This window comes from Lathyrus oleraceus, chromosome 4 (assembly GCF_024323335.1).
Source record: "Lathyrus oleraceus cultivar Zhongwan6 chromosome 4, CAAS_Psat_ZW6_1.0, whole genome shotgun sequence".
Classification (NCBI taxonomy): domain Eukaryota; kingdom Viridiplantae; phylum Streptophyta; class Magnoliopsida; order Fabales; family Fabaceae; genus Lathyrus; species Lathyrus oleraceus.
The window spans coordinates 339799536-339819007 of NC_066582.1; the positions used below are offsets into that span (position 1 = coordinate 339799536).

Genomic DNA, 19472 nt, shown 5'->3' on the forward strand with positions numbered 1-19472 from the left:
TTGGATGGCAATTCTCCAACAGTGGTATCAGAGCCACTTACGAAACCATGAATCTGATAACTGTTTTTGTTCTGTAATAATATGATTAAAGACAGAATGAATCAAAGGTTAAATTGAGATCGATCAAGTTACATATATGTGATATATGTAATCCTGATGCAAAATACATTATATATGATATAGTGTTCTCGTTTCGTTCATTCAAACCCTCGATGATTGTTTTCCTTTGAGCGATCAATGATTGTTTGCTTCTTGATCCGACATTAGTATGGTGAAGCAATGACGTGTTGATCAATCATACTGAATTAACAATCGAGATGTGTTTGACGGTCTGAAATTGGTGCATCAGGGTTAGTGACGGCACAAGGGTTGTGTTGTCAGAGAGTTATGCGATTGGGGTTTGACTGCACAAGAGTTGTGCGTTCTAAACACTTTTCCGAACAGTGTTAACCGGTTAACGCGTATGGTTAACCGGTTAACGAGAAACTGAATACATCCTTCTAAACATTTTTGGAACAGTGTTAACCGGTTAACGCATATGGTTAACCGGTTAACGGAATGCGAAATAAATTTTTTTGAGATTTTCAAACAGTGTTAACCGGTTAACGCATTTGGTTAACCGGTTAACGCAAGGTGGAAAACAGTTTTCCAAGACATTTTCAAACAGTGTTAACCGGTTAACGCAAGGCAGAAAAGAATTTTCTAAAAGTTTTCAAACAGTGTTAACCGGTTAACGCATATGGTTAACCGGTTAACGCAAGGAAAAATTCACCCGTTCGGCTAGAAAAAGTGCTTTGAAGTATCAAGTGTTGATACGAAAAACGACGTCAATTTTAAATGAATTGTTCATTAAAATTTTCGAGCAGGGGCGCTGCCCGGGCAGCGGACCCCCGGCTAACTCTGCGTAGTGTGATCGGTCGTCGAAATTTAATTTGATTTTAATTAATTAAAGGAATTAATAATAATAATAATAAAGTGTTTATTATTGTCTTGTGGTGATCGGTTATGGCCTTAGTTTTCCTTTGTTTTGTTTTGGGTTTTAAAATACGACCTGCGTGTCGTGCCTCTCTCTTAATCTCCCAAATGTAACTTCTTTTCTCATCTCACTCCCTCGTATGTAAAACGAGTTTCTTTCATGTAATGTAATGATATGAAGAAAGCAAAGAAGTCAGTGCCAAAGGAGGACAACCTTGAAGATCTTGCTTGGAGAAGCTTAGATCGTTGTAGGTTAGCTTAGGTTCTCTCATTGACTTGGGAGAACAATTGCGCTAGGGGCCATAACTGTTTCATTATGTATGTATGTATGTTGATGCATGTGAATGTATGTTGATGCATGTGAGAGACGGTTTATATGATAAACAAGCCGGTGAAATCAGAAAAATTGCAATTCCCTCAAAATAAATATTAAGTTTTAAGCTTTCCAAGTTTTAACACTCATCAAGACTAGTATCGAATAATGTAGGTTTCGCCTACGCGAGGTGCATGTTCTATATTAGTAAGGTGCGATGGGATAATTGTAATATCCAACTGTTAAAACAATGGGTCAAACTTAACTAAACAAATTATAATAAGATTATATATATGTTTAGAAGCAAGAGTTGGGAATGATCCATATGATGGATTGGAATAAGGAGTTATTCACCCAACTGAAATTTTCGAGAGTTGTATGAGATACAATTGGAAGGAGTTCCTACCTAAATAACCTAGTTTTGTGTAATCCGCCTACGCGGACTTAGAACGAAGTGAAATATGGATCTCGACCCACTAGAAAATCTTCCAACGGGATTTTCCGAATCAAATGATGAGGGTCATTTGTTTTGAATAAAATAGTGGGAGCATGTATAATTAAAGGCCTAATTAAATATGTCAATGATACTTATATTTTCATTAATCCTTGTGTAGATTACCATGACAGCAAACACCTCTAACAACATCCTGCGATCAATCCTTGATAAGGAAAAATTTTCTGGATTGACACCGAAACCTGAGGATTATCCTCAAACATGATAAAAAGCTGTATGTCTTGGAGACACCTGTTCCTGAAGAGGAACCTCCTAGTTCTGCACCTAAGGCAGAAAGAGATGCTTATAAGAAGCATGTCGATGATGCCAATGAAACTACTTGTCTCATGCTGGCTACCATGAACTCAGAATTGCAAAAGCAACATGAGAACATGTCAGCGTTCGATATGATCGAACACCTGAAGTTGCTCTATCAAGAGCAAGCAAGGCATGAGAGGTTTGAAGTTTCAAAAGCCCTTTTTCAAAGCAAGTTAGTTGAGGGAGCCCCTGTAGGTCCCCATGTACTCAAGATGATTGGGTATGTGGAAAACCTTGAGAGATTGGGTTTTCCCCTCGAAAAGGAACTTGCAACTGATTTGATCTTACAATCGTTGCCAGATAGTTTCAGTCAATTTGTCCTAAATTTCAATATGATTGATATGGACAAATCTCTTCCTGAACTGCTCGCCATGTTAAGAACTGCCGAGCAGAATCTGAAGTCAAAAGGGAAGTCCATTCTGATGATCGGAAATGGAAAGAGACAGAACAAAAGGCCCACTAAACAGAGTGATAAGGGGAAGGGCAAGGAAGTTGCCAATCCCAGACCCACTGCTGCTTTGAAGCCTAGTGGAGGCATAGCAAAAGAAGGCACCTGCTTCCATTGCAGTAAGACCGGACACTGGAAGAGGAACTGCCCAAAGTACCTGGAAGATAAGAAGAATGGAGTAGAGACTTCAACTTCAGGTATTTTTGTTATTAATTTATCTACTTCTGCATCATGGGTATTAGATACTGGATGCATTTCTCACATTTGTAAAAATGTGCAGGAACTAAAAAGGAGTAGAGATTTGGCAAAAGGTGAAGTCGACCTACGAGTTGGCTATGGAGCAAAGGTTGCTGCTTTAGCCGTAGGAACTTTTGTATTGACTTTACCTAGTGGTTTAATAATTCAGTTAGAGAACTGTTATTATGTACCTGCAATTAGCAGGAATATTATTTCCATTGCTTGTTTGGACAAGTTTGGTTTTTTATTTATAATAAAGAACAATTGTTGCTCAACTTATTTGAATGATATATTATATGCTACTGCACAAATAAACAATGGACTATATGTCCTTGATCTTGAAATGCCTATTAATAACATTAATACAAAAGGGTGAAACCTAACGAGTTAAAACCAACTAGGTAAGAATATTAAAACTCTTCGATCAGATCGAAGTGATGAGTATTTAATCATAGAGTTTGATGACCATCTGAAAGAGTGTGGGATCCTATCCCAACTTACTCCTCCTGGAACATCCCAATGGAAGGGTGTATCTGAGAAAAGAAATCGAACCCTGTTGGACATGGTCCGATCCATGATGAGTCACACCAATCTTCCAAACTCCTTTTGAGGACATACACCATTGACATCAGCTTACACACTTAACCGTGTTCCATCCAAAAGGTTGAAAAAACACCATATGAGATATGGAGTGGTAAGAGACCACATATGTCTTACATGAAGATTTGGGGTTGCGAAGTTTATGTGAAACGACAAATTTCAACTAAGCTTAAGCCCAAATCTGACCAATGCTTATTTGTGGGGGTATCCTAAAGAAACAAGAGGATATTACTTCTACAATCCTTCGGAGGGCAAAGTGTTTGTCGCTCGAACTGGAGTTTTCCTAGAAAAGGATTTTAATTCCAAAGGAACCAGTGGGAGGAAAGTAGAGCTTGAAGAAATTCAAGAATCACAAAGCATCGATACACCTATGGAGGAATTAGAGCAGGAAACACAAGTAGTTGTGTAAGAGCAACCTGCTCAAGTAGAACAAGACCAGCGTAGGTCAGGAAGGATACGTCACCTACCTTAGATATATGGATATCTGATCAAGGTGATGTATTACTCATGGATCAAGATGAGCCTGTGACCTACTCATGGAATCTTCGCCTTGATGAAACAGTAAAACTGTATGGATTCATCAAGAACGAAGATGAGCCTTGTGTCTACAAGAAGGTTAGTGGGAGCATGATCGTATTCTTGGTATTATATGTAGATGACATATTACTCATTGGAATCGATATCCCTACCCTGCAACAAGTAAAGTCTTGGTTGGGGAAATGCTTTTCTATGAAGGACCTGGGTGAAGCAGCCTATCAGAATCTATAGAGATAGATCATGAAATGCTTGGCCTAAGTCAGAGTACATAGACAAAGTGTTGAGACGCTTTAATATGAATGATTCCAATCTGGTTATGTGTTTTGCTTAAATGGTGGCACTGTGAGCTTGAAAAGTTCAACGCAAGATGCAGTTGCTGATTCTACAACTGAGGCCGAGTATATTGCTGCCTTAAGTGCAGCAAAGGAAGATGTTTGGATCAATAAACTTGGCATAGTCCCTAGCATTGCGGATCCCATTGGTCTCTATTATGATAACAATGGTGTTATCGCACAAGCTAAGGAGCCTAGATCTCACCAACGATCCAAACACATACTTAGACGTTGTGCGAAAATATGTAAAGTACCTACACTTGACAATATAGTTGACCCACTAACAAAGCCTCTTGCGCAGCAGAAGCATGATGGCCATACTAGATCAATGGGCATAAGGGGTATGCCTGATTGGCTCTAGTGCTAGTGGGAGATTGTTGGTGTAAGCCCTAGAGGCCAATACTTTTGGTACTTGTATCGAATTATTTAAAGGCATTTTCTTTATTATTGTTGATTAATAAAGTCCCTGGAATAGATAGTCCGTTTAATGTATTAAGTGTGACTTAATCATGAGAACACATTAAACATAAGGACACTATTCTTAAAGTATCCGTAGTCGAGCTTTAGTGTGAAGTGGGATAACATTAAAGCATTAAGACTATTATGTTTGTAGACTGATGATCACATCTCATGGATAAAGAGTTATCAAGTCTTAAACATAGGTATGAATATTAGGAGTAATATTTATACCGGATTGACCCGCTATGAGAATACTATATAGAAAGTTATGCAAAGTGTCATAAGTTATTCTCATGGTGATAATAGTGTATACCACTCTTCGACCTGAAACCACTATGGATCCTAGATGTAGAGTCGAGTGCTTTGTTGTTGATCCAACATTGTCCGTAACTGGATAACCATAAAGACAATTGATGGGTACTCCACGAAGCATTCTGAGGGACATGAGTGTCCTAGATGGAATTTGCCAATCCTGCGTAACAGGATAAATGTCTATGGGCCCAATATTGAACTGGACAAGGGTGACACGGTCTATACCTTGTGTTCAATATAGACATAAGGGCAAAGGGGTAATTATACACATAATTATTATCACAGGAGGTTTTGTCAGATCACATGACATTTTCGTGACTTGGGTAGCAGTGATGTGTTGCTAGATACCGCTCACTATTTATTATGTTAAATGCGTGATTTAATATAATTGCCAACGTCGCGAAAACCTATAGGGTCACACACAAAGGACGGATTGATGAGAGATAGAGTAACTAAGGAACACCGTAAGGTACGGTGCACTTAAGTGGGAGACGAAATATGGTAAGGTACCAAATACTTAAGTGATTTTGGGCATATTATAAGATATGGGCCAAAATACACTTAAGTGGGCTTTTTAGCTTGAAGCCCACACAAGTGGTTCTATAAATAGAACCCCTTGGGTAGAAGCATTGTCACTCCAATCCACTCAGGCAGAAATTCTAGTAGAGACTTGGAATTTTGTTTCCCTCTTTCTCTCACTCAAAGTCTTCATTCATAACAGCTAGCACTGCGATTGAAGGAATCCGTTCGTGTGGACTGAGTAGAGACGTTGTCATCGTTCAACGTTCGTGATCGCCCCGTGGATCTGTATCAAAGGTTTTGATCATTATCAGAGATCTGCACCAAAGGTTTGAATCACCACAAGAGGTAACGATTCTATCACTGATCATGCCCATTCGTAAGGATCACTAAATGGAGAAATTTTTAAATTCCGCTGCGCCTTGGATGGCAATTCTCCAACAAAACGGACTATATATTCTAGGGACTTTATTAGACAAACATAATAAAGAAAAAGCATTTTATTATTAATAAATAATTCGATACAAGTACCAAAAATATTGGCCTCTAGGGATTATACCAACAATCTCCCACTAGCACTAGAGCCAATCAGGCATACCCCTAATGCCCATAGATCTAGTATGACCATCATGCTTCTGCTGCGCAAGAGGCTTTGTCAGTGGGTCAGAAATATTTTCAAGTGTAGGTACTCTGCATATTTTCACATCTCCTCTATCTATTATCTCTCGAATGAGGTGATAACGCCTAAGTATGTGTTTGGATCGTTGGTGAGATCTAGGTTCCTTAGCTTGTGCGATAGCACCATTGTTATCACAATAGAGACCAATGGGATCCACAATGCTATGAACTATACCAAGTTCACTAATGAACTTTTTGATCCAAACAACTTCCTTTGTTGCACTTGAGGCAGCAATATACTCGGCCTCGGTTGTAGAATCAGCAACTGTATCTTGCTTTGAAATTTTCCAGCTCACAGCGCCACTGTTTAAGCAAAACACATAACCAAATTACGATCTAAAGTCATCCTTATTTGTCTGGAAGCTGGCATTGGTGTATCCAATTACAGCCATCTCTTCCTGACCTCCATATATCAAGAATGCGTCCTTAGTCCTTCTCAAATACTTAAGGATATTCTTGACAGCTACCCAATGAGCATCACCAGGATCATATTGGTACCTACTCGTTGCACTTAAAGCATACGAGACATCTGATCGAGTACATAACATGGCATACATGATAGATCCTATTGCAGATGCATATGGAATCTTATTCACGCGGTCCCTTTCTTCCTTAGTTGAAGGGGATTGTGTTTTTGGTAGACATAGGCCATGTTGCATAGGTATGAATCCTTTCTTGGAATCATGCATATTAAAGCGTCTCAGCACTTTGTTTATGTACGTACTCTGACTTAGGCCAAGCAGTTTTTGTGATCTATCTCTATAGATTATGATTCCTAATATATAGGCTGCTTCACCTAGGTCCTTCATAGAAAAGCATTTCCCCAACCAAGACTTTACTTGTTGCAGGGTAGGGACATCGTTTCCAATGAGTAATATGTCATCTACATATAATACCAGGAAAATGATCATGCTCCCACTAACCTTCTTGTAGACACAAGGCTCATCTTCGTTCTTGATGAATCCATATTATTTTACTGTTTCATCAAAACGAAGATTCCAGCTTCTGGAAGCTTGCTTCAATCCATAGTTGATCTTTGTAACTTACATATCTTTTGGGCTTCTTCTGGTATGTCAAATCCTTCAGGTTGTGTCATGTACACATCCTCAAGAAGATTCCCATTAAGGAAAGCAGTTTTGACATCCATCTGCCATATTTCATAATCATGATATGCAGCGATAGCAAGTAAAATCCGAACAGATTTAAGCATTACAACTGGTGAAAATGTTTCATCATAGTCAACCCCATGAATTTGTTTATATCCTTTTGCAACCAGTCTTGCCTTATAGGTATGTACCTTACCATCCATGTCAGTCTTCTTTTTGAAGACCCACTTGCATCCTATAGGGTTAACTCCTACATGAGGCTCTACCAAGGTCCAAACTTGGTTTGTGTACATGGAATCCATTTCAGATTTCATGGCTTCTAGCCACTTCTCAGACTCGGGACCAGTTATGGCCTCTTGGTAGGTCACAGGCTCATCTTGATCCATGAGTAATACATCACCTTGATCAGTTATGAGATATCCATATCTCTCAGATAGGTGACGTATCCTGCTTGACCTACGTTGGTCTTGTTCTACTTGAGCAGGTTGCTCTTCCACAACTACTTGTGTTTCCTGCTCTAATTCCTCCATAGGTCTATCAATGCTTTGTGATTCTTGAATTTCTTCAAGCTCTACTTTCCTCCCACTGATTCCTTTGGAAATAAAATCCTTTTCTAGGAAAACTCCAGTTCGAGTGACAAACACTTTTCCCTCATAAGGATTGTAGAAGTAATACCCTCTTGTTTCTTTAGGATACCCCACAAATAAGCATTTGTCAGATTTGGACTCAAGCTTAGTTGAAATTTGTCGTTTCATATAAACTTCGCAACCCCAAATCTTCATGTAAGACATATGTGGTTTCTTACCACTCCATATCTCATATGGTGTCTTCTCAACCTTTTTAGATGGAACACGGAGTTCACATAAGACTAAAACCCTAAAACTCTCTCACTTCATCCTTCGTATCTTGTGTATCTAAAACAGGTTTTACATGGCCTTTAAATAGAAGCTTTTTGAATGGGCCTGTGCAGCATGAAACCCTAATTCTATTTTAATTGCGTATCTCCTAAGAAACAGCAGCTAATCATTCCTTTTTGGAAAATAGAACATTCTGGTTTTAAATAGAATTACTCCTTGAATAACGCATGCAATCTCCACATAAGCACACAAAGATTTACATGAAAAGCGCAACAACAAAACACATAACATTTAAACTGAATGTTCTGTATGCACATGTCTTAACATCGGGTCTGACATCTTGGTTAACTCCTGCACAACTGATAACATGAAATAATATCACATTTTTGGACTCGATTTAATTAAATTATATTACTATTTGTTTCGATTTATTTCACTTTATTAGATATTACTGGGTATTTTTCCTTCTATTTATCTCAGGTAGCTTATTTGAAGCATAAGTGAAAAAGGAAGAAAAGGAGGTGCAAAAAGAAATGAAGAGAAGCAATTTCACTAAAGCCCAGCCCAAAAATACAAGCCATGAGCGCTGAGCCCGTGACGAGCGTAACACAAGGTGTGACGAGCGTCACGCCCTGCTGCCTTGTGTTACGAGCGTAACACATGGTGTGACGGACGTCACACCATTCTCCTATATTTTTGGCTTCAGAAACGCAACAGAGGCAGTTGAAGCCTACTATTTCGTTTGACTCTTGGAACGTGAGAATTTTACACGGAAAGCTTTGGAAACCGTTACAAAGAGACTAGTATAAATAGTCACTTCCTTCCAACCCTAAAGCGCTCCTTCTTCGTTCCTTTTTTCACTTTCGGCCGTGCAAGCATACTTTACAGCATTACCTTTTTACAGTTTTTACTTTATTTGCAATTTTTATTTTCTTTTCCAGTCAGTCTTTCAGCACTTAATTAATTTTTCACACAATAGTTTCTACACCGGAAACTATTGTGTATCTTTTACTAGATCTAACCTTACGTGAGATCCTAGATTTTTATTCCTTCACTTTTTATTTTCCTGTCCGATTGAAGAATTCAAGAACAAATTCAACCGGTCTGTGGTGGAGTGTTCAAGATTGCCATTAATTATTCAGGTTCTTTAATTATTGTTTGAATTTATATATGCCCTGCATTATTGTTTATTTATATTGTTTGCCTGAGATGGATTTATTTAAGCATGATGATTGTTTAGATCTGTTTAGCATGTCCGGCTAATTTATTTAGGTATCGGTATGTAAAGTAAGTGGAATGAAGGAATCAAAACTAAGCTGGTTTAATTACGTTTAAAAATAAAATCACTCTTTTTATGGTCTCAATTTACAGGTTTAATACCAAGGTTTTTGTACGAGAGTAAAAGACTAAAGAAGTTAAAATCAATAGAGCGAAAGTTTGAGTTTTTGACTGGACAATGTAAATTGGACATTAATTCTAAATCAGGGCGAGAGCAATTTTTAGAGTTAATTAAATTCTAATCTTTTTCAAAAAGTATTTTTAAAAGTTAAATGTGAGGACGAGAGTTAAGCATTTGAATTTAATTATATAATCTAAGTCAACAGAGCGAGAGTTTGAGACGAGGGTGTTTAAACGATTAGTATTTTCTTAAAAAGAGTTTCTATAGATTCTATTTTTTTCAAAAAGTGATTTTGGACTTAACTAATAAGTGACAGCTACGTTAGTTTAAAGTCATGGTCTATTCAACAGAGCGAGAGTTTGAGAGAAGACTTTTAATCAATGGTGTCCACTGAAAAGATTTGTTTTAAAACCAAGAAACCAACGAAGACTTGATTCCCTAATTACGACGAACTACATACCGATATCCGCTTAATTGATATTTAACCTAGATCTTATTTTAGTCTTAACTTTTCCCCCAAACAATCAAAGTATCATCCGTCTTAGCTTTACGAAGTAACCTTAGAAAACGATATATCGATTCATAAGTCCCTGTGGGATCGATATCTTTTTAAACTACGCGATATAACTGTGCACTTGCAGTTAGTACCCCAATCGACTCATAAAGTCGCGATCAACAACCATATTTAAACAACCTGCAGGAAGCTGATATCACATGTCAAGACAACACGTGTGACATCTTGTGATAACACTAAGTTTTACCAAAATTGATGCCAACATATAGAACCAACAAATCTATATATTCAAAGCTCGGTGGCTTGCAAGGCTAGGGTTTGTGCATGGGTAAAACTCCTAGAACATGATTTGGCCTTTCATCTGATTATTGGGGGTGAAACCCTAATTCTTGTTGATGTGGTTATGAGCCCTTGTGGATACCCTTTGGCCCTTGTTTTGGTTACCTAAACCCTAGTTAGGAGCTCAGACATTGGAGACTTGCTTACAAAGCACCTTTACCCATCCAGAGGACCTGATCAAGGGACATGCCTCATAAAACCCTAATCAGGGGAGTTTTGGTCCTAATTTTCCTTGTGGCTTGACTTGTCACCTTATGCTTCATAGAAACCCTATTTCCTTGATCCTTGATCTTTGGTTCAAGGAGACATCTTGACATACCATGGCATCAAACCCTAATTCTTGGTGTTTGAGCTCTAGGAGATTGCATCATGGTATTCATTATGCATAAACTCTAATTTTATGCTCTCTTGGACTTGGTTCAAGAAGATTACAATGATGACATTCATTTATGCATTCAAAACCCTAATTCTTGACTTTACTGTTCATTGACCTCATGAGCTTTCACTTATGCATCTGAAACCCTAGTTCATTGGGAAAAGGTTTCTAGATGCATCTATGCTTGGAATTTCATCTAGTTCAAGGTTTTTTTCAGGCATCCATCCATAGTCCATATTTGCATTGGTACATTGATCTTTTGATGTTTGAGTTTTCATTTGGTCCATTTGAGATTCATAAGGCATTATAGGCTATTCACTCTTGAGTCATATGTGTACATTGGTTCTTTTGATTCAATTGCATTCATTGGACGTTTGAAGTTTTAAACAAGTCATGCAAGTCATAATTCCATTTAAATAGAAAACAAGTTTTATTCAAGAACTTTTACATTACAAGGCATTTTACAAATCCATTCCACAAACAATAAAAACTTAGTCTAAAATCTACAACTGACTTTGGTCAACTATTGACTTTTTGGTCAACTAATTGACCAAAGTCAACCATTTTCCCTAAGCCCCGTAGTGATCTTCAAGCTCTCTTTTGGTTCAACCCACACCATGTTTAACAAGCCAAAACATTTCATTTGTTTTTTTCCATGACTAACTTTTTTAACCTTACTTAACATTGCTTTTATTTCTCAATCTCTCACTCAAAATCTATGCACAATCAACTTGTCCATAATCCAATATTCAGAAGAAAAAAATAACATGACATTCAATTATTTTTTTCCACATTAATCCAAACAATTCAATTCATTACATCCCACATTCCATACAATCAATACACCATTCAAACTTTCATTCATAATTAACTCTCCATACAACATTAATTCATTACATAATCCAACCATAACTCAGGTTCTTTTTCCAAATCAAAACATTCAACCATTTCAATCCATTTTCATATTTTTAATAAAGTTTCTATTCAAATTGTATTCATGTCACAACCCAATTTTTTACATTCAATTTTTCTATGATATATAACTTGTTCAAAATTTATACATCAATACTTCTAACAAATTCAATTCCCAAATCCTAACTCCTAATTTTACATTCAAATAGACTTGTTTTCTTTCATCCATCACACAATCCGGCCGCACCGTCCTGCAACCAAGCTGCATCAAATTTTAACCTGTAGAATTAATACTATCCTGCAAGTTCAAAACAGAGCCAAGTTATTCCAATAGACAAAACTAAACATTAGCAAGGATTATAACAAGTTGGCATTGTATTTAAACTAGCAGCAGTAGAAAAACATTGCTACCAGTTACCTAATAAGCCATAAAATCCAAACTGTTTCAATAGGAAAATTCAGCTTCACCTGTGTCATCTAACAACTCACAAGATTGACACAAATCACAATCCTCATTTCAAATTTTACTAACAACCTCTTATATAAAAAAACTGACACTTTTTGTTACTGTCACATAACCAACAACGAACTAACATCTATAACATTAACACAAGAAATTTCTTCAACTTTTTTATTATTCATAACAAAAGGGATAACTAATTGATCTTGATTAATAGGTGATAACCTAAATGACAGTAAAATCCACTTGACAGAAAAATTAACTAACTGTAACAGATCAACTAACCTGTAATGGTTTAGCAGTTCAAAGTTTAACTAACTATCGGTAACTAAAGGCTGACAGAAAGTCATAACACATCCAACCTGCAGAAATTCAACAGACCACACATGAGAGTCGATAGTAACTATCTAATACACCACAGAGAATTGCTATCAACACTAACTAACCTAACCGCTTCATGCTAACAGAGTCACTAACGGAATCGGATCTCCAACTGTCTTGAACTACAAAAGATTAACAGAGTATTAACGTTGTGAGTTCTTCGATCTATATATATCACACATCATTCTGCAAATGAATAAACTCAGAAGCTTTTCAATCATTCAAGCATTACGTATCAGAAATCACAAGCTCTCTCTCAACCTCACAACTCGACCTCCATCACTCTGCAATATCAGAATTCATCAATTCTCCACAACAAGATTCACGAATTTCTATCACTCTCATTCGTCTCTCTCTCTCTCTCTCACACGCGAATTCAACAGAAGAAGTGAGACGAAGAAGAGGCTAAATAGCGCAGAGGAAGAAGGAGAATCGAATCATAGAATTTTCTTTCCATTTAATCAATTTGTACATAATGACCATTTTACCCTTAAGGCTAAGAAATTCTATTTTTTTGTATGATCCCTTAACTTAGGGCTTCAATTAGATTTGTCTGATTTTTTTAGTTGATTAATTCAATAGGTTAATTGTGTACCTAGTTCAACTATTATTTATAATCCCGCAGATTAGTGTTGACCCAAGGTCACTTTGGTCAACCAAATCCTTTGTATTGTGCTATAATCCCCATACATATTCAAGTGATCAAAAGACCCTTGATCACTTGATATGGCAAGTTCATCGATTTCAAGCTATGTTGGATATAGTAAATCTCAGGAGCTCAAGACCTCAAGACCTCAAGGTTCAAATGCAAGATCAAGACTTTCAAGTTAATATCAATCAAGCATAGCTAACAAAGTGGACTACTTCTCAAGCACAAAAAAGGTCAACACTTGTCAGTCATAATTCATATTGTGTGGCACGAGCCTTAAGAAATAGAGAATGAATGAGATTGGAGAATTCCATTAACTCATTCTGAATATCTTTGGGTACATGACGAATGACCCAGTTGCTCATCGTATTCAACTCTATTCATAGACTTTAGCATAATTCAAATTATGTGATTGTCAAGTCTTCTTCTACATCAGTATCAACACTTAGGATCTCCTATCAACAACTTGTCAATTATTGATTCAAGTTATACGCCATGAGCCTTAAGAAACAAAGAATGATGAGAGTGGAGAATTCATATCCTTGTCTATGGTATCCTTGGGTACGGGACGAATGACCCAGTTGCTCAAGTTATACGCCTTTTCTCATAGACTTTAGTGCAATTTGAATCATCAATTGACTAGTCTTCTTCAAACAAGCATTAATCCTTCAACACTTCCATGATGAAGAACTTTTGCTATCATCACCTTGTGGTTGTACACCCTCTTTCAATCAATTAACTCCTTTGCCTGTTAGGTTTTGGACCTTGGCAATCTTTTTGGCATGTTAGGTTTTGGACCTTGGCAATTCTTCCTGTCTTATAAGGTGATAGACCTTGGCAACCTTTTCTTGCCTATGAGGTGATAGACCTTGGCATTCCACTTGCCTTGTAGGGTTATGGACTCAGGCAATTCAATCTTTCTTGCCTTTGAGGTGATAGACCTTGACAATCTTTCTTTTCCCCATGAGGTGGTGGACCTTGACAAGCTCTTTTTGTGCCTATGGAGTTATGGACTTTGGCACTTGGTTATAGACATTGACAATCCCTCTGAGTAGCCTTATAGAGTTATGGACTCTTGGAAATCCCCTTTCTTATCAGGTTATGGACCTTGGCAATACTTTCCTTTTCCTTGAGAGCTACGGACTCTAGCATCCTTTCTTTTTGCGTTTTGGGCTATTGACCTTGGCAGTTCAGTTCATTGTCACTAGAAGTTATAAACTCTAGTAATGATTCCTTGCCTAGCAGGTTGTGAACCTTGCACTCCTTTTTCTTCCTCGAAGGGTTGTGTACCCTGACAATCAATATATCATACGTCTTTCCTCATCAGTCTCTTGTTATCAACCCTAGTAGGCTGAACTACGAAAGCTCTGGCTTTCTCATTGCACGGTGAGAATACATAGGCACGAGGATTCAGATTCTCTGTGAGCAACCTTATTTATAATTCTCATCAATCAATAGCATCTTTTTGAAATCAAACACTTTATCACTTTGGATTCCATAACCAATGCATTTCTTTGAACAAAAGATGTTTGCTTTGGAATCAAACACTTAATTCTCTTTGTTTATGGTTATGACAATAGATTAGGTATGCCTAGTTTCCTCCATATTTTAGTATGTACCTCTTTTACTCTTTTGTTCAGAGTTTATTCCTTCATGGATCTAATATACCATTCTTCTTTGGTTTCAAATTATTTTTTCCCTATAGAGATATATTATTCCTTGTACCAATCATCATTCTCCTTTGGGTCTCATACCAATCCTTTTAGGACATTTGTCCACCTTATGAACCAAGAGATGTTTGCTTTGGAATCAAACACTTAATTCATTGTTTTCGGTCATGAAAATACAATTAGTATGCCTAGTTTCATTTGCATCTTAGTCTGTACCTCTTTACTCTTGGTTCAAAGCGTTTTCCTTTATGGTTTCCCATGTTACCATTCTGTTGGTACAAGTTATACTATTCATCACTGCAATCATACCCTTAAAGTTGTTTATCTTGTTAGTCCTAGTTGCTTAGGCAAACACTTCCTTGTCTTTTCCGTTGTTTTCGTGGTTCCACAAACTACGAATGTCCCGACTTTCTCATTGCATGATGAGAATACACAGGCATGAGGATGTGAATCCTTGGCGAGCATAATCCTAATTATTCCTTTTGCCTTAGGGAACCATCTATATCTTTCATGATCCATATCATCGACCTTCAATCATAATCATTCACCTCAGTGACATACTTCCTTTCTTTGGAACCAAATACCACTTTTCTTTGGAATTCCATATATAACCTTTTAGGACACTTGTCCACCTTTGGGGTAAGAGATGTTTGCTTTGGAACCAAACACTTAATTCCTTATTTTCAGTTATGACAATATGGTGAGTATGCCTAGTTTCCTCCACGTCTTAGTATATACTAGTTTTACTCTTGGGTTCAGATTTCATCCCTTTTTGGAGTTCAAATCTTATAATCCTTTGGTTTAGACCATACCTTTATCACAACTTCTTTTCACCTCCCATCACTAGTTCTATGAACTACGGAGCTCTGAATTCCTTATTGCACTATAAGGATACGTAGGCATGAGGGTCCCAATCCTCACCAAGCACTTTATCTATTTCTTCTTCTTTTCCCCTTATTCTTTTGCGAGTAATCTTTAGATATAACACTCATTCGAGCTAAGAACAATCAAAACGGTTCCCATGGAGTATCATGGATGTTATGGGTGCTAATACCTTCCCCTTGCATAACCGACTTCCTTACCTATATTCTCTTTCCCCTGGGTTTTATTGATGTTTTCCCTTTCCTTCAGGAATAAATAAAGTTCGATGGAGACTCTGTTGTATGTTTGAGCATTGGATATGTTCGGGTATATTTCCGCTAGCTTCAGCTGGAGACTCTGCTTGAGAGACTCTGCCACTTGGAGTGTTTCCTAGTCGCTAGAAGGAGTCGAGCCTAGATTTGGTTGTTTTAGCTTGCTTTAGGTGTTTGTATTTATGCTTTACTTTCTTTATTTATCACATTCTTTATTGCTTTAAATATTGTTTATATTGGATATTATCTGTTATACTCTCTGTTGGGTTAGGGTTATGCTACATGAGAGAAGCTTTTCAATCATTCAAGCATTACGTATCAGAAATCATAAGTTGTCTCTCAACCTCACAACTCATCCTCCATCACTCTGCAATCTCAGAATTCATCAGTTCTCCACAGCAAGATTCATGAATTTCAATCACTCTCCTTCATCTCTCTCTCACGCGCGAATTCAACGGAAGAAGTGAGACGAAGACTAGTGCAGAGGAAGAAGGAGAATCGAATCAGAGAAAAAGGAGAATCATACCTGCTTGCATCGAAGATCCGCTTCGGTGAATTTATTGCCTCAATGTCGTTTCTGTTTTTTCATTTTTGGTGTACACGCGAGGATGAACCGAGTTGAGTTGCTTTCGTTTTGAATTCGTTGGAGAAGAGGATGTGAATCATTAAGGATGAACGTTGAGTCCATTCCAGAAGTTGAAGGTCTCGGAGTTCTGGTTCTTCGATGTCGTAAGCACATTTTAGTTAAATGCGTTGAAGCTGATACATCGTTGAGCTTATAGATTTTGGGTGTGTCGTGTAACACCCTTCTAAAATACCCCAAATATTTAATTAAAAATAATAAACATATAACAATCAGAGTAATTATGCCATTCAAGGGTGTCACATAATTATTCACACCATTCAACAATATAACGGTCATGCTCTTTTATTAATTCAAAACATAAACATTTGCATAAAACGCAGCGGATAGAGATCTCCTCAATCATGTAAAACATGTAACATTCACATGTAAATTATTCAACAACATAAAACATCCCATCCCGATGTTACATCTATCAGAGCACGACCCACTAAGGAGACTACACTAGACTCCAAGCATTCGCTTCTACTCAACTCATTTCTCGTTACCTGAAAAATAGTTGTAAGGGTGAGTTCCTCAATCAATATAATAAGCATTATAGAATCTCATGTATTGTTAAGTAAATAACACATTAATCACCCTAATCATATCACTTATTCAGTAACGACACATCAACTCAAATACCATATTCAACACCAACACACTTCATATTCATACTCAATGCCAACACAAACACACAACACACGTATAATACTGGAATACATCCATTCATATTATACGCCATACCAAATTTATGCAATGATACTCCATGCATGCGGTACCGACTATTCTTGAACATATAGTTCAACTTCACCGACCAATCTAGGTACGGCTACCAAGCTCACTAGTCCCACTCATTTGAGACCTAGTGACTCACATCACTAATTCCTCACTATGGGAATTAGCTACCACCCCAAGGGCCATGCTATGCACGCTAATTCACCTAGCATGCAAACATCAACAACAGTCCAAAACGACTAACATCACTAATTCCTCACCACGGGAATTAGCTACCACCATAAAGGCCACAATATGCATGCTAATCATCTAGCAATGCAACATCACAACAAAATCCACAATGGACATATGCTCACACTCTAAGCCATAAAACAGTCCATTCACAATTACATGCATAATATATACATTCACAGCATTATGCATTTCATCATACATCACCAACACATGTATTAACACATCATATCATGTCAAATAATTAAACACAGTATTAGCACACTCTACTAATACCTATACTGCTCAAAACAGCGGGAAATAATCCCTACTATATCACACACCGATATAGGCAACCACCAATTAGGCACACAACATTTTAAATTAACATTTTTCCACTCTGCAACAGCGTTAACCGGTTAACGCCCTGGGTTAACCGGTTAACGCAGCACAACACGCTTCCTGTCCCAAAACTTAACAGTGTTAACCGGTTAACGCCCTGGGTTAACCGGTTAACGCAGCACAAACAGCAATATTTCAGCAATCACAACAGTGTTAACCGGTTAACACCCTGGGTTAACCGGTTAACGCAGACAAAACAACAAATTTTCACAATTCAAAACAGTGTTAACCGGTTAACACCCTGGGTTAACCGGTTAACGCAAGACAGAAGCTGTTCCTGCGCTAACTCAAAGCAGAATGCAGAATTCTCCGCATTTTCCGCCGTTGGAGGACTTCCGGACCTCCGATTCCGATTCCGTAAAAAGCTATACGTTCGGAATTTCACAACTAACCCAAACACAGATTCAATTACAGTCTAAATACAATTTATCCAATTCAATTCTTCAGCATCAACAATCCCAATTAGGGTCAAATCAACGGCTTATCACTACCCATTACATATTATCCCATAATACCCATTAATCGACGATAAACCCCCCTTACCTGATTAATCCGGCAAATCTTTGAGCTCCAAGCTTTTCTCTCTTCAACCTTCAGCCCTTGCTCTGTCTCTTTGCCCTTTTCCTCTTTCACGATCGTTTCTCTGTTTCACGTGAAACTTTCTTTTTACCAAATGGGATTCTTTCTCTTATTTCCAACATATATATATTTTCCAAATAATAATAATAATCCAATAATAATAATAATAAAATTTCCAATTATTTAATTAAATTAATAAATAAATTATTAACTCAATTCAAATAATTATTTTATTATCATCGGGGTGTTACAACTCTCCCCCACTAAAAGAGTTTTCGTCCTCGAAAACATACCTCAAGCGAACAACTCTGGGTAAGACTCCTTCATCTTACTCTCCAGTTCCCAAGTCACGTTGCCACCTGCTGGTCCTCCCCAAGCTACCTTCACCAAGGCAATCTCTTTACCCCGCAACTGCTTCGACTCTCGATCCTCGATCCTCATAGGTGATGTTTCAACAGTCAGGTTATCTCTCACCTGTACATCATCTACTTGGACTACATGCGACGGATCATGGATGTACCTCCTCAACTGAGACACATGAAAAACCTCATGCAAATTCGCAAGCGACGGCGGTAAAGCGACACGATAGGCTACCTCCCCTATCCTCTCCAAAATCTGATAAGGACCAATAAATCGAGGTGTCAACTTCTTCGACTTCAAAGCTCGACCAACACCAGTTATCGGAGTAACACGAAGAAACACATGATCTCCCTCTTGGAACTCAAGTGACTTCCTCCTCTTATCATGATAACTCTTCTGACGACTCTGAGCAATTCTCATCTTCTCCTGAATCATCTTAATCTTTTCTGTAGTCTGTTGAACAATCTCCGGTCCAACCACAGCACTCTCGCCGGACTCATACCAACATAACGGTGTCCGACATCTCCTACCATACAAAGCTTCA

The 19472-nt window shown here is 37.7% G+C and overlaps 1 long non-coding RNA gene across 1 annotated transcript; it reads right to left on the bottom strand.

Moving 5' to 3' along the window:
* Positions 1-11644: 11644 nt before the first annotated feature.
* On the bottom strand, positions 11645-12968 carry LOC127075385 (uncharacterized). Its single transcript, XR_007786422.1, has 3 exons — positions 12631-12968; positions 12470-12546; positions 11645-12022 (listed from the first exon to the last, which is right to left on the bottom strand). It is a non-coding gene; the product is annotated as an uncharacterized LOC127075385 (long non-coding RNA).
* Between the last annotated feature and the right edge of the window lie 6504 nt (positions 12969-19472).